The following is a 15,251-nucleotide window of genomic DNA, read 5'->3' as shown; positions in this document are numbered from 1 at the left end:
ACTGGCGACCGACATGGTCCCTACCCTCAGGAAACTATAAGAGTCTTATATAGAAGAACAGTGTGAAGGATAAGCACTGTAACAGAGAACACAGATGGTAGAGTGATGGCAGTGGCTAGATTAATTATCTCACTGTGTATTTAGAGGTGCTTCACTGAAGACGTGTTTGAATTCCTCTCCTAAAGAAAAACGGGAAAGAGCTCATGAGGAGGAGAAAGATGACAGATGACAGGTGAAAGACAGCAGGAGATGACCAAGTATTTCAGAGCACTGAGGGATCACGTAGGCATGGTAAGCGGGTCAGATCCTTCAAAAGGGTCTGTGCAGTTAATGCAGAGGAGTTTGGACTTGATCTTCTATGCCCATCCAGATACCCATCTCAGGTACCCATACAATGACCAGCCTGATGAAAGGCTAAATGAGAAAAGTTAGGACAAGGTAATTTTCCATTAAGCTAAATTCTTGGCTTGGAAATGCTTTCTATAGGCTGATGCAAAATGAGGGGCTTCATGAATTTCTGTCCTTCTGACCAGAGAACTTTGTGAGTTTTCTCTTTTGGCCATAATGCCCTTTTTAAAACCCATACTGTGTAACATTTGGGGGCACCTTATAAGAAGTAACCCTAAGAGCCCTATCTGGCTTGATAGAGGTTATAAAGTACCAAATAAAGCTCAGGAATTTCCAACTGTATGGTCATAAACAATAGTCTGCTACTAAATTTGCCAATGGAGTACAATTTTCTGTTTCAGAATCCAGTCTTTGATACCTTTGAAATTTAGTTTTAAAAAATATTTATCAGGCAGATACTAAGTTGAAGGACTTCTACATATAAGTTCAGAGAGTATGAAGATAAAGAATTTCCCATGCCATGATAACAAGATTCCATCCATTTTTAACAACCCAAGAGGAGGGTAAGGGAACTGATACTTGTCAAATGCCTATATATATCATGCACTAATATTGTCCCATATAATTCTCATAAAAATCTTGGTGGAGAGAGATAGGAATTATATTCATTTTATAAATGAGAAAACTGAAGCTTAGAGAAACTAATCTGTCCATGGTAACACAGCTAGAAATGTAAGAACACATATTGAAAACTGGCCTATGAAAATGTGAATGCTAATGTGTGTATCTCCTTTCATAGAATTACCCTAAAAATGTTCAGAAACACAAAATATAGAGCAAAATTCCTAGGATCTAGTTGAAAGTTGATGTCTCAGATGAACTAGATATCTACCTTGGCATCTTCTCAACCACTATTTACACTGCAAAACAGTGTAAGGAAATATCTAATCACTGGTCTAACATTTGTCAGTGTATGACCTTGGGCACACTACCTAACTTTTCTAATACAGCAAAGTAACCAAACAGTTAATCAGAACTCACAGCATTCAAAACTTGCTTACACATTTTAAACACATAATGTGACTTGGTATTCTGGTGTTTTCCCCAGAGAAGAAACTAAGCTACTTCAGGTACCCAAAAATATAAAATTCAAAATTTAACAAATACTTATCAAATCATTGACATTAAAACTGAAACTGCTTAGATATTTCTAACCATGTCAACTTATTCTCTGCAACTAAGACAATCTGTGTCAAATGCTTTAAAACCAAACGGCCAGTTAAACTTAATGATAAAGTGGATTTTTTCTATGATTCAAATGATTACTAGTGGTAAAACAAATAAAATTTCAACACAAGCACATTTACGTGAATGAATTACTATAGTCAGTATTATGGCAGTAAAGATGAAAAAGACAAAGAAGACTATTTGCCTCAAAGGAATTCACAGATTTATTATGAGGGGGAGGAGGAGAGACAGACTTTCCAGCAAGGACAAATAGGCAGAAGAGAACAGTATACTGAGATCCGAGCTATGATATCTGAGAAGCACACCAAACCTCACCTACTTCCCCATCCTGTGACCAATATCCCATGAGATTCTGAAGGTGCTGGAGATGGTTTGTGGCCCATCCCTAAGTCTCTGAGCAGAAAAGATTTATGGATGGGAAGCAAGACATCCAAAAAGGGATTTTCAGCTTCAAAGGAATTGACCATTTCTTAAGGCAAGCTTAATTATACACAGGAAATTCTGAATTGGTGGCTCTAGAGCTAAAAATACAGGGATGGTCTCAGATTTGCATTCTTAGAGATGTGAAAACCTTTGGAAACAGTTCTTACGTGTCTAACCATCACTCAAAGACCATGCACTTTTTTTTTTCTCACAGTATTGGTGACTTTGTCCTATAGTATACAACTGCCAAAAATAAGAGAGATGTAAAATGACAAAGCAGATTTCTGTAATAAATCCAACTACAAATCCATGTAGACAAGTTATAATTTCTATGTGCATTAATTTCCCTATATGCAAAATTGGATGGAGGCTAATTAGCCCCAAGTTTGTGGCTATAAGGAGAAGCAGTATAATATATGAAACTGTTAGAACAGATGCTGACCTACACTAAGTACTCAGTAAATATTAGCTCTAACAATGGGAAGTGCATCCCACATTTTCCAGTCTTTCAAAAAAAAATTAAACATAATAAAATTGATATCCTAAAGTTCCCTGGCTAAAAACTTTTCTTTCCCTGGGAATTAAGCATTTCACAAGATAGTTATAAATCTACTACTTATAATAGAAAGCACATGAAAAGATTGTGTTATGGCATAAAATTTAAGTATTCTTTTGTCTTAAGGGTTTTTCAGTTTTATTTGTTTATTTGCTATGAAACCCCTAAGTGTATTAAGTTCAAAATCTCAAGTGAATAGTTTAGCAATTCTTTTGCAAACAAACAGATGAAGACTCCAAAGTACAATTTACTGAGTCAGTCTATATTTACTGAGTCCCCATTTTCCCTCATATTATCACCATAACCTGCTGAAGTAACAGCATACTGAAAATATAAGTTATTTCCTGGTCTACCACTATTTTCAGAATATAGGCAAACTTTCACAACAAGCAAGGAACAGAAAACAGGAAAGAAAAATGATGTTTTTTCCAGTCAGTGGCAACACCAACAGAGTTCAGTTCTCCTGATAGTTCATCCTTCAACAGTCCCTCAGAGCTTAGAATGCAACTCTTCATATCAAACTGTATCAAGACTTGATTTCACGTTTCAAACTGACCCTTAACCTCCTGTGGCAGGAGCCGCTGTAAGAAGGTACTAATGCTCATAGCTAATCCATCATTTTGGGCTTCATAATTCTTTCTTTTCTCCCTGGTTCTGAAATGGATCCAGTGTTGCCTAATGCGTGGGGGTAGAGGAAGGTGAAGGATACATTAACTGAATATTTATGACAGGTAGGGCATTTTGTATACTGAGATTTGGAAATATTCCTATCCCTCTTGTTAAGTCAATATAAGAATGAAGTTTCGCAAAAGGGACTTCTGCTAAGAAACTAGAAGAAAAGAGTTCTCTCCACTCCCCAACTCTCACCCCAGTATCAAGTTAAGAACATAGGGCTTTGATCTTTACTAAAATTTGGCCGCAGCTTGACCTGATAGAACTTATGAAGCATTTTTATTCTGTCTTTATTGTTACTCCCAAACCCCTTTTAGAACCTAAACATTTTCCCCTTGTCACTTTTTTTCTTTCCCCCTTCAGGCTACCTACCCCCTCTTACTCCTTCAGGGGCAAAGCCCACCATACTAGCCTAGTAAGATAAAAGGTTATGAACTATTCAATGGGTCCCACTTGTCTGGACATATGTCTCATGAAGAAGCATATATTTTACTTTGAGAGCAACACTCTAATAGGCCAGTGCCAACTGGTACTTCCCGTTTTTCTGTGAGAGGCAGTGAGCTATTCTCCTATCACCTTTCCTGACCTGAGTAAAGATACACTGGGATATAGGAACCTGCCATGTGAAATAATAAACACATACCAAGAAGACAGTCTGAAGTCCAACATGCCCTTGGTATAGAAGAGGTCAAGGTGTTTACACTGACTGTTTTCTCAGTTTAGTTTAATCAGTAACAGTGTAACTTAAATTTCTATGATCTAGGAAGCACAGAGCATTATTAAATTAAAGTATTTTGAAAGCATGGATGCTATTTGAAGACAGAATTAAAAGCTTCTGGGAAGACTGGTGTGAAAGAAGAGAACCCTCCAGAGAACCTTGATGTTCTTTTCTGAATGGAGGAAGGGAATGAGGATGAAAGTAAAGATGAAATAAGAAATCAAATATGAAAATGTGAAAAACATTATTTCAGGAAATAAAGGCACCAGCAAACAAAATGGTAATAGAAGATACATCCCTGCCTGAAGATAATCTGACAATAATACATCTCCAAATGAACTCCAGTGAACTTCATAGGTCACAGATTATAGCTTTACAGAACAGTGTATAGTTATTTTAAGCTGTGCTCACTTCTACTTTTAAACCAAATAAGTGAATTCCATCCTTCTTTGAGAATTAATTGACAGGTGCAAACTTGCACTGGGTTCGAAAGTTCAACTCTAGTCTTTTTGCCCTAAGTCAATTAGAGTAGAGCATCAGTGCGGAGTTAATTTTAAACCTCTGTAAACCAAATGGCCAGAGGCAAGATTAAGCTTACCTCGACTATTAACAGGATCTGAACTAGCAGGTCGGATGCCTCTTTGCTAGCTGCAACCTTGTACTGGAGCTCTTAGTCCTGTGTTGGGGTGGAGGTGATGAGATGAGATGCTGAGAGGCTTTGCATCAGAGACACCCTTTTCTTTGGGAGTGTCTAAGGGAAGGTTCCCTCTGCAGGAGTAGAAGGAAAAAAAGAGATGTTGCAGTTGGACATAGAAGAGAAGGAAGAGTGCGTCTGTTTCTGCTAGCATTGAGGAATCGTTCACTCTTGGGTTCAACTCAACTTCAGTTTCCTCATCTGTAAAATTCAAGACATATCTACTTCACAGGGTTTGTTGGGGAGGTGAAATCAGATGACATGTAAAGAGCCTGTTTCTGGCACTCAAGAGGTCCTCAAAAATAGGATTTTTCGCCCCAAAGAGAGTAGACGGAAGGGAGAAGAATGAGTGACCACAGGAGCACAACTTCGACTTCCCAGACCCAGCTCCCCACAAGCATTTACCTCCCGGAGGATGATCCTGCCTCTCCCCGAGCCAGCCCAACGCCCCCAAATCCTTGACGGTGGTCCCTGATCCCAACGAGAAGACACCAACCCACTCACCTCGAAGGCGGTTTAGCTGTGAGCTAGGTCTGCGCGCAGCTTCGCGCTGCCCGCCTCTTATAGAGGCGGGCGTCAGAGCCGACCAATGGAAGCCCGAGACGGCCGTGCAGTGACCAATGAGGAAAGGGTTCGCCTGCTGGGCGGGGTTGACGAGGCACCCAAGGAGCTGACCTCCTCTGGGTGCTGACTGTCCCTGCCAGCCTGCGCGGAGACTGGCACGCCTTAGCCTTTTAACTAAACTAATGTGAAGTGAAGTGAAGCGGCTCAGTCGTGTCCGACTCTTTGCGACCCCGTGGACTGTAGCCCACCAGGCTGCTCCGTCCATGGGATTCTCCAGGCAAGAATACTGGAGTGGGTTGCTATTTCCTTCTCCAGGGGCCATCCTTAACTACAGAAGTCCGACCAATATTAAGCAATCGAGTTGGAAATTCCCTCCAAATCAAGATAACATCCGTTATTGACATCGTAGGCTTGCACTGCTTTTCCTGCTTGGCGACAGAAGCAGGAATCCGCCGCCTCACCCCCACCCCACCTCCCAGAATATGTGCTCTTAGGTTAATAGTCCAGCCCAGCCTCATCGTTCTCTTGGTGCCTTCCCTTGTTCCTTAAAACAAGGCAATTGACCTTTTAAGAAGTGCTCAGTACCTTTCCAATTTAAGAAACTTTAAAGCTGCAAACAGATGAGCACGCTATATTAGCAGAAAATCGTACATGAACAATGTGGCACTAAGGTCAAAAATTTGGACTAAAGTACTTGTTGATTGAGCACTCAGTCCATAAGATCCTGTCCCAAAAGGCTATATATGTGCTTCAACTTTTTTTAAGTTAAGTTTGTTGATGTTAATTTACTCCCAGTAAAATTCACCCTTTTGAGAAGTACATTTTTGAGTTCTGACAGATATAGTTGTGTAGCCACCAAACGAACAGAATATAGAACGTTTTACTCACCTCAAAAAAGCTCCCATTTCAATTCTCTCCCCCTACATCCAATCCTTGACAACCGCTGATATAATTTATGTCAGTCTAGTTTTTCCTTTTCTGGAATGTCATACAAATGGAATTATACTGGCATGTGTTTTTTGGCTCCTGGCACTTAACATGATGTTTTTGAATATCATCGATTTTGTTGCCTGTCTATCAGTAATTTGTTCCTTTTCATTGTTGAATATGGATATATTTTTAAAATGCAGGACACCTACTGCTTTCAAGTGCACTCTTCCTTTTATCTGCCTAATAATTCTATGAGATAAATATTATCCTCATTTTACAGATAAGGAAACTCAGGCTCAGAGAGGTTCTGTGACCCTTCTCTGGCACAGGCTGGTAAATAGAATCACAAATTAAACAAAAGTATTTTGACTTTAAATCTGGTGTTTTTACTACAATTCCATGAAAATCACTAGCCAGGTACAGACGTTTCAGAATCAAGCTGTGGTCAAAGACCGCTTTCCTAAAGTAAGTTGGGTCTATGGGAGCGCTTGAACCACCTCTGTTACGTCATTCAAAAAAATCAGGAGAACAAGTTGGGCACTAGCTCTATGTGGAAAGTTTTGAGTAATTGATATAAATCTATCTAAGATCACTTTGAAGGACTGTGCAAAGCAGGAATTGTCTCTGGACCTCACTGAACATACTCAGCTCCCACAATCCTAGGAGCTTGCAGGCATTTGGGCTTTCCCACTACTCTGACAGAATTCTAAGGTAATGCTGACTCTCCCCTAGGTATAATGTTTGACATCTCAAACATTGCACTTGGAATTCCACCAAAGAATAATTTTCACTGGAGCTAATGATACAATTTAAATTAAATTCATACACTCTGACAAGGCACAGAGAAAGAACTATCAGTTGGAGAAAAATTTTATATATATATATATTTGCCTAATTAGAAGAGCTTATAATTAATATGAAACTGATATCATAGAATGAAAAAATTACATTTCCATGGAAGTTATGGAAGAGGTAAATTAATCAAGACTTGAAGAAAAGAAGCCATCTCAGTAAATGTATTCATTTTCCACCATTGCTGGAACAATTTGCAACAAGCTTAGTGGTTTAAAACAACACACATTTATTATCTTATAGTTCTGAAGGTCAGATCCAAAATGGGTTTCACTAATCTAAAATCAAGGTGTCAACTGGCTTATGTTCCTTTTGGAGGCTCCAGAAGAAAATCTGTTCTCTTGCCTTTCCTAGCTTCTAGAGGTCCCCTGTGTTCCTTGGCAGTAATAAACCATAGTGGAAAGGAATATGAAAAAGAATATAACTGAATCACTTTACTATACACCAGAAAAAGACACATTGTAAATCAACTCTACTTCAATCAAAATAAATTTAAAAAAAAATTTTTAAGAGACTTTCAATTGCCTTTAATGCTACTCTCCAAGTTAAGGACAGAAGTGTCACCACTGGATTCAGCAACAGGGAAGTCACTGGGATCCTTGATAAAAGCAACATCAGTGATATATGGCAAAGGGAATCCAGTTTGTATGTGCAGAGGTAAGATTAGGCTTCAGAAATAATATCAGCTCCTTCAGGAGGTTTATTGTAGAGAGCAGCATAAAAAATGTGGTACAAACTGGAGGGGAATATGAGGTGAAGGAAGGGATTTTTTTAAAAAATAGGAGATAATAGAGAAAGAATGATCCAATAGGGCAGAAGAAATGGATGACTTAAAGAAATGAGAAGATAACTGTAGAAGCCGAAGTCCACCCCGCTGATCTCATTAGTTCTAATAGGTCAGTCAGGTAAGCCTCCTGATTTCCTAGGTATATAATCATATCCACTGAAAAGGCATCTGAAAAACATCTTAGTACTTTTCAAATAAGTGAAAAAAGATCACCCTAAGTGAGTAGAATGGTTTGGAGGCCATATAGAGGGATATCTGGTTGGCTGACAAAGTTGTTTCTCGAATTGGCCGATGGAAACAGAAGTATTTGCCTTTTAATAATCAATGAAATTCAGTTTTCTGCCTTTATATTTTGACAAGAAAAAGACTGATGAAAAACAGAAGTTATGAAAAATAACAATTTGACCCTTTCTAATATTTAAATCTTATATTTATTTGTTTTTCATCCTATTCTATTAGTCGGGCTGTCAGAGCAATTTTCAATAATAACATCCTGTTTTGTTCCAGACTTTAATGCAAATGTTTCTGTTTCAATTAAGAATCCTATCTGCTTCAGGTATTATGTTAATGAACTTTTATTTCAGATTATAAAGGAGTTTTTCTTAGAAACAGATGTTACAAATTTTATCAAATTGTTAGCATTTACTGATTTCTTTTTTTAGTTCATTTCCTAATGTTAACTTATCCTTGCATTCATAGGATAAACTCACCTTGTTCATGATGGTTTTATGGTTTTTTTAATATATATTTTGTGTGTTTGCTCAGTCACATTCAACTCTCTGTAGCTCCATGGACTGTAGCCTGCTAGGCTCTTCTGTCCATGGAATTTTCCAGGCAAGAATACTAGAGTGGGTTGCCATTTCCTACTCCAGATCTTCCCAACCCAGGGATCAAACCTGTCTCTTGCATCTCCTACATTGGCATGCCAATTCCTTACCACTAGTGCCACCTGGGAAACCCAAATAATATATAGTTCATACATCTTTTAATATGGTGTTAAATTGTATTTCTTGGTATTTTGTTTAGAATTTTTGCATCCATATCAATAAATAAGACTGATCTATAGTTTCTGGCTCAGTCAGTAAAGAATCTGCCTGCAATGCAGGAGACCCGGGTTTGATTCTTGGGTCAGGAAGATCCCCTGAAGAAGGAAATGGCAACCCACTCCAGTTGCCTGGGAAATCCCATGGACAGAGGAGCCTGGCAGGATACAGTCCATGGAGTCACAAGAGTCAGACATGACTGAAGTGACAAAACCATCACCACATAGTTCCTTTGTGTATGACTCTTCTTATCCAGTTGTTATCTCTGTAGAAATAAAAAAATTTTCCACCATTTTCTGTTGCCTTGAAGTAGAGACGGGGTAGTTCTTTTATTACCTTTTCAACGTCAATATTAGTCTTTTACAGTTTTCTGCCTCTTTCTGGGTTTAGTATTGAATCTTTCCCTAAAAAAAATTTTTTTTTAATTTCCTGGTGGTTATGTTCTGGTTTTCCTTCTAAATATTTTTTTCTTTATTGCACCTGAATCAGAGAATGTATCTGTATGATTTCTACTTAGAAAAATTTATTAGGATGTCTTTTGTGGCTCATCACATTATCTCTTATGGATGTTATATTAAATTTGAAAAGAATGTGAATTTTTCATTTGGGGGTATGTAATAATCAAGGCAGAGTAAGCAATCCTATAGTAATGAATTATCCTTTTATCATCATAACATAGTAAAGGTTTATTTCTCTCTCACTCTTAGTCCAGCATGTATTGGGTGACTCTCTGGGGAAGCTTCCCTCCATGTGGTTCTGTGTGGTTACTCAGGGATTCAAACAACTTCATCCTGTTGCTCTGCCATCTGAAGCCATGGCTGTCACCCAAAGGGAGAGTTTCCCAGTAGTATGCCAGCTTTTAAATGCTTTGGCCCAAAAATGATACTTGTCATCACTGTTCTCACTTCATTGGTTATCACTAATTGTATTGTTCTTTCTTACTGCAAGAGAGCTTTGAGGTCTAGTCTCCCGATAAGCCCAGAAGAACCAAATGTGGAGAGCCCAAGTATTCTTTACTATAGAGCACAAAGGTCTATGTATGTGTGCATTCAGAACATAGGAGTTAAGAGCATGGACTGTGGGGCCATACACAGTCTTGCCATTTACTTAGCTGTGTGATCCAAGGCAAGTTACTTACGTTTTCCGTAACTGATTTTTTCCATTTGTAAAATGAAGATAGTAACATGTCTATCCCATAGGACTGTTATAAGGATTAAATGAATACATGCTTATAAAGTATTTAGAACAATGTCTAGCTCATAGATTTGATAATTAAAACATAAAATCAACATTTAAAAAGTTATTCACATTCTCCATGTCCTTACTTTTAATTTAATTTTTTTAAAACTTGGTTTGTCCATTTCTGAAAGGCAAGTTTCTTACAATTAAAAAAAAAAAATTTCCCTTTATTTCTAACAATATATTTGTTCCCTCTATTATCTGGTATTTTAAAGTTTATGATTGTTATATCTTATTAATTTTATCACTTATAGTTTATGAAATAAACAAAGTGTCTCTTTTTGCTATTAACTTTATTCTTAATTTTTTCAATTCTTGTTTTCTATTTTATTACTTACTTAATCATTATCCACCCCTTTATTGAGTGCTGTCTGAGGTTTGTCTCTTGTAAACAACAAAAAACTTGATTTTGTCTCTTAGAAAAATCTTTACCTTTTAATAATGAGATTTAACTCATTCATATTATGTGTATATTTCACCCTAAAATGTATATTTTTCTTTCCTAGCCAAACTTTTGCTGGATAGATCAAATTTTCTTTGGTCTCCTTCTTTTTTAAGTAGTGGTTCCACAATTTTTTTATTTCAATAGTAATTATCTTTGAATGCTTAACATACTTAAATGCTAATGTTCATACATTAACACTTAACAATTGTAACAAACGCCCCATCAACTTTTACCAGTGATTGTTTGATATTAACTAACAAACTTCCTGACTTATTGGTTCATTGCTTGTAGAGGATATTACTGTTTTTACGCTTTGCATCTATTTTCTCTTCTTCCACTAGCAGAACCCCGTTTTCCTCTGGAGATCCATACCTCTCCTAGTCTCAGTCCATTTGCTTTGGGTAGATTTTATTCTACCTACTTTCCACCCAGTTCTAGGGTAATCACATGACTCTAAACTGCTGATCAGAGAATTGTAAGCCTTTAGCCAGATTAATCAGTTCAACGATGGTAACATGATCTGATATGAGCCCATGCAAATCAGGCCTATGACTTATTTATAATTCAGAAAAAGATCCTCTTTCTTATCTTTAACCTTGGAGGATAAAAGCCTGGAGTTAATGAAAGTTGGCCAGTGGAGAAGGACACCAACATGAAGAGACGGCTGAAAGATGAAGAGAAATTAGGACTAATGACTTTGTTTGAACATCTAGAACCAGCCATACCCGTAGCTTGCCTCCCATTTTCTATTAAACCAAGGACTAAGTTTACCATGAATTCATATTTTATTTTCTTGAAGTAAATCCTTGACTTTTTTTTTTTCTAGAAAGACTTGGATGGGTATTAATTATATTTTCAGAATACTCACACAAGGAAAAGTGTTCCAGTTCTGGAGACTTACTTACTGTCTTTGTCATTTCATGTGTCTCTTCAGGAAAAGAATAAGTAAAACTCACAGAGTATTTCATACCATGGCAGTCCCATGTTCAATATGATAGATATAGGAAAAGGAGAATTTTTAGGTAAAGAAATAGGCTTTACAGTCAGACAAATTTTGATTCGAATTCCAACTATCTCTGTGATCATCAAAAATTTTCTTAACCTTTCTGAACTTTTCTTCATCCAGAAAACAAAGATGATATAATCTCCCTTGTGAAACTATTGTATTAATAAGACTATGTATGTAAATTCCCTGGTTCGGGGATCAGGTCCCAGCATACACTAAGCACTCAATAACTGCAGGTTTCCTTCTTTTTCCCTTTCTTTAAATCTCTTGAATATAAAGTAGAATAGCACCAGAGACAGGAACATTTAAATACATGTCTTAATACAAATACTTTGTTGAGTTGAAAAATAGCATTCATGATCTACACAATTATTTTTTAAAAGTTGCAGTCCCAAGATAACATACTTCTAAGATAGCCAGAGTCATGCTGAATTTTCAGTTTTGAGTTTTGATATATTAAATAATATACCAAATCTGAGTGTATATTGTATGGAATGTATGGAGGGCTTTCTCTTTTTTGTGTAGTAAGACCTCAGATGTTAGAAGCCATATGGGGTTCTATCTATTTTCAGATGGAATTCATTTGATGATGCCAAGGGATGAGAGAGATCAGGCCACACATAATCTTTTGAGTCCTCAAGATCTAAATCTACTAAATCTCCCTCCAAAAACAGTAATCTTCACACCATGGTGTCTTCAGGGATCACGCATTTCTGATAACACTCACATGGCTTTATGGGGGAGAGTTGTGTACTAGTCTGTTGACACACAGCTTTAACGCAAGTTTCATTCCAGATCTGCTTCAATTCTCAATTCCACTTCTAAAAATTACAACTGGAAACCCTGTTTATCATTTGAACATTCTTGCTTCAACACATTACTCCAAGAGATCCTGGCTTGTGGTCATTTCTAACACAGTGAACAAAGCAGTCCAAACAGACAAAAACCTACTTTTTGTGCATTACAGCTTGCCTGAAGTCACACAGGGAACGACAAAGGGGAGCCAGAATCCAAGACCTCACTTAACCCAGAGAATTTCTCACCTCAATGTACCACCAAATTAAAAAAAAAAAAAAATTGACTAAGGAATCCAAAGGACTTCTTTTTTTAGTTTCTTCAGGTTTCTAGACTTCTTTGGCTTTGGGCTGTGAGTCATATGGAAACCTCCTAGTCCATTACTGAGAGGTAATTACGAAGACCATCTGAAAGACCCAAGACAGTCCAAATCCAGGAAGCAAGATTTACATAAAAGGCAATGCAAATGGTGCTCCCTTGAGTTGTGCAAAACAGCATTCCTGCTCAAGTTAATAAATCAAAGTGTGAAAAAATGCCACTAACTACAAGGTCATGCTGGTTATTCAGACTTTTAGGATGAAAGAGACTATCTTACAGCTTGAGAAACAACTGGAGAAACAGGCCCCACTGCCTGGGCATACTTGGTTCCCCCCGCTGCTGTCCTGTTTGCTTTGTACTGTTTAAAGAGGCATCATCCCTCCTCTCATCCAACACAACTAGTCATTCCTCCTACAAGTCAAACAGCATTAGCTGCAGCTGCAGAAAGAAAAGCCAGTACCATTTTTCTAATTAATGATCTCCGAAGCTGCTATGAAAGGGTATCACTGAGCCTACATCAAGAAAAATGAGCAAACTTGATGATTAACATCCCTTCTCCTTTGTTTCTCCAACTGAGCTCAAGATAGTGTGACCAAGCTTTCACATTATCAGGAAGATTCTGAAAGACTCTAAAAGTGACCACTTAGAAGAGTCAAGAGAGGAAGGTATACCATCCGGACAGACAAGGAATGCCCCTCTTGGAGTTCCACAGGGTCAGAAAGGAGAGATGGGAAAATCTACCTAGCTGGCAATTATACCCTGGATCTCACCCCAGAAGAGGTTAGTTGGGGGCACATTTTCTTAAGTGCCAGATATTAGAAGACTATAGATGCTATTACAGCAGAATTTAATCCAAAAAGCCCCAGTCTTTCCCTACAGAGAGAGAAGCAGCCATGCCCTTAATCTGCCTTTAGTCATCACTGGGGGCTCTGGCTTATGTGTTACATAATATTTTCCTCAGAGTGCAACAAAGACACTGATAATCAGATGCATCAATAACTTGAATGTGACCTGCTAAGTAGGTGTTTAATAACAGAAAGAGCCAAGAGGACTCACACCAAAGCATGATCAGGAAAAGGAAGCCTCAGAGAACCCCGAGCAGCCTGTGCACCCTGTGGATGATATGGGTAAATACAGACCACACAGCCACTTGGCAAGTTCAGAGCCACTTCCAAACACCGCTGAGAGCCTCTCATCAGCGGCTGCACAGCGAGGTGTTCTACCGCTTCCTCTGCAGGCTGTGGTCGTGCTCACCCTATCGAGAATCAGGGAGGTGACCTCCCAGGTGGGTACCTGGCCAAAGGCAAGGAAGAGGAAGTGCTGCACATGGCCCTGCCCTCTGCCAACTGGCCCACATGTGCAGCAGACATGGTTATTGTTTGTCTCTGTAATAAAGTCATTGAGTGAATTCTGTAGAGCCTTAAATCAGCTGCATAAGCATCACCAGGCAGCTCCTCCAGGAAAAGGAGCGGGGGATGGTGAGGTACAGACCTCCAGGGACAGTAAAAAGACAAGTGTGTCTCTTGAAAAGGCCCTTGCACTGGAAATGCTATGTCATCATAAACTTTGTGCTGACTGTGAAATCCAATCAATACAGTGGTCCTGGAAGAGGCCCAAGCAAGTGAAGGGTCCTTAAACCAATGGTCCCCAGATTCGCTGTACATGAGAACCACTCGGGGAGCTTTAAAAATCCTGATGTCCAGTTTGTACCCCATACCAATCAGAATGTCTAGAGGTGAGAGTTGGGCATCAGTAATCTTTTTTTAAAGATTTAGATTCCCCTAGGTGATTTCTAGGTGCATCAGTTTGGGAACCACTGATTTAAGTTCATTAGCTTCAGGTAAGCCTCCCTCTGGAAATGGAGCATAGTTTTTATTTACTTATTTAACATTTGTGGAGCAAATGTCACATCCCAAGCACTGTATCCCCAGCACTTAGCATTGTGACTTCATGTAGCTGGCAACTGCTAAATGCTTGTTGAATGAATAAATGAACTCTACTTACGCAGTCTCTCTTGTTCCACATAGAAGACTGGTTGTGTGTTAGACCTGGAATTTTCCAGTTTCTCTTTTCCTTTAGATAGGCCAGCTTTTAAAGGAACACAGGGTTTCACCCCATGATAGAGACCCTTCATGGCTCCACCATACATATTAGGTGGTCCCTATAAATTCTAGATACAGACGTCAGTCAGCAAGCCTCCTGAAATGAAATCCTTTTCATCTATTGTTTTCCTCTGTTTTCTTGGAAATGAATCTATGCAGAGAAACACTGAGTATATCTGACTGCAGAAATTCCAAAAGGAGTCTGTAAGGATTCTCTTATCTGCTAAAACTTTGGCAACTCCTTCTCCTCTTTTTCTTCATGTTGCTGCTGCTGCTGCTGCTGCTAAATTGCTTCAGTCGTGTCCGACTCTGTGACCCCATGGACGGCAGCCGACCAAGCTCCCACATCCCTGGGATTCTCCAGGCAAGAACACTGGAGTGGGTTGCCATTTCCTTCTCCAATGTATGAAAGTGAAAAGTGAAGGTGAAGTCGCTCAGTCGTGTCCGACTCTTAGCAACCCCGTGGACTGCAGCTACCAGATTCCTCCATCCATGGGATTTTCCAGGCAAG

This window comes from Capricornis sumatraensis, chromosome 16 (genome assembly GCF_032405125.1).
Source record: "Capricornis sumatraensis isolate serow.1 chromosome 16, serow.2, whole genome shotgun sequence".
NCBI lineage: Eukaryota > Metazoa > Chordata > Mammalia > Artiodactyla > Bovidae > Capricornis > Capricornis sumatraensis.
Note: the sequence above shows the minus strand (reverse complement) of the source record.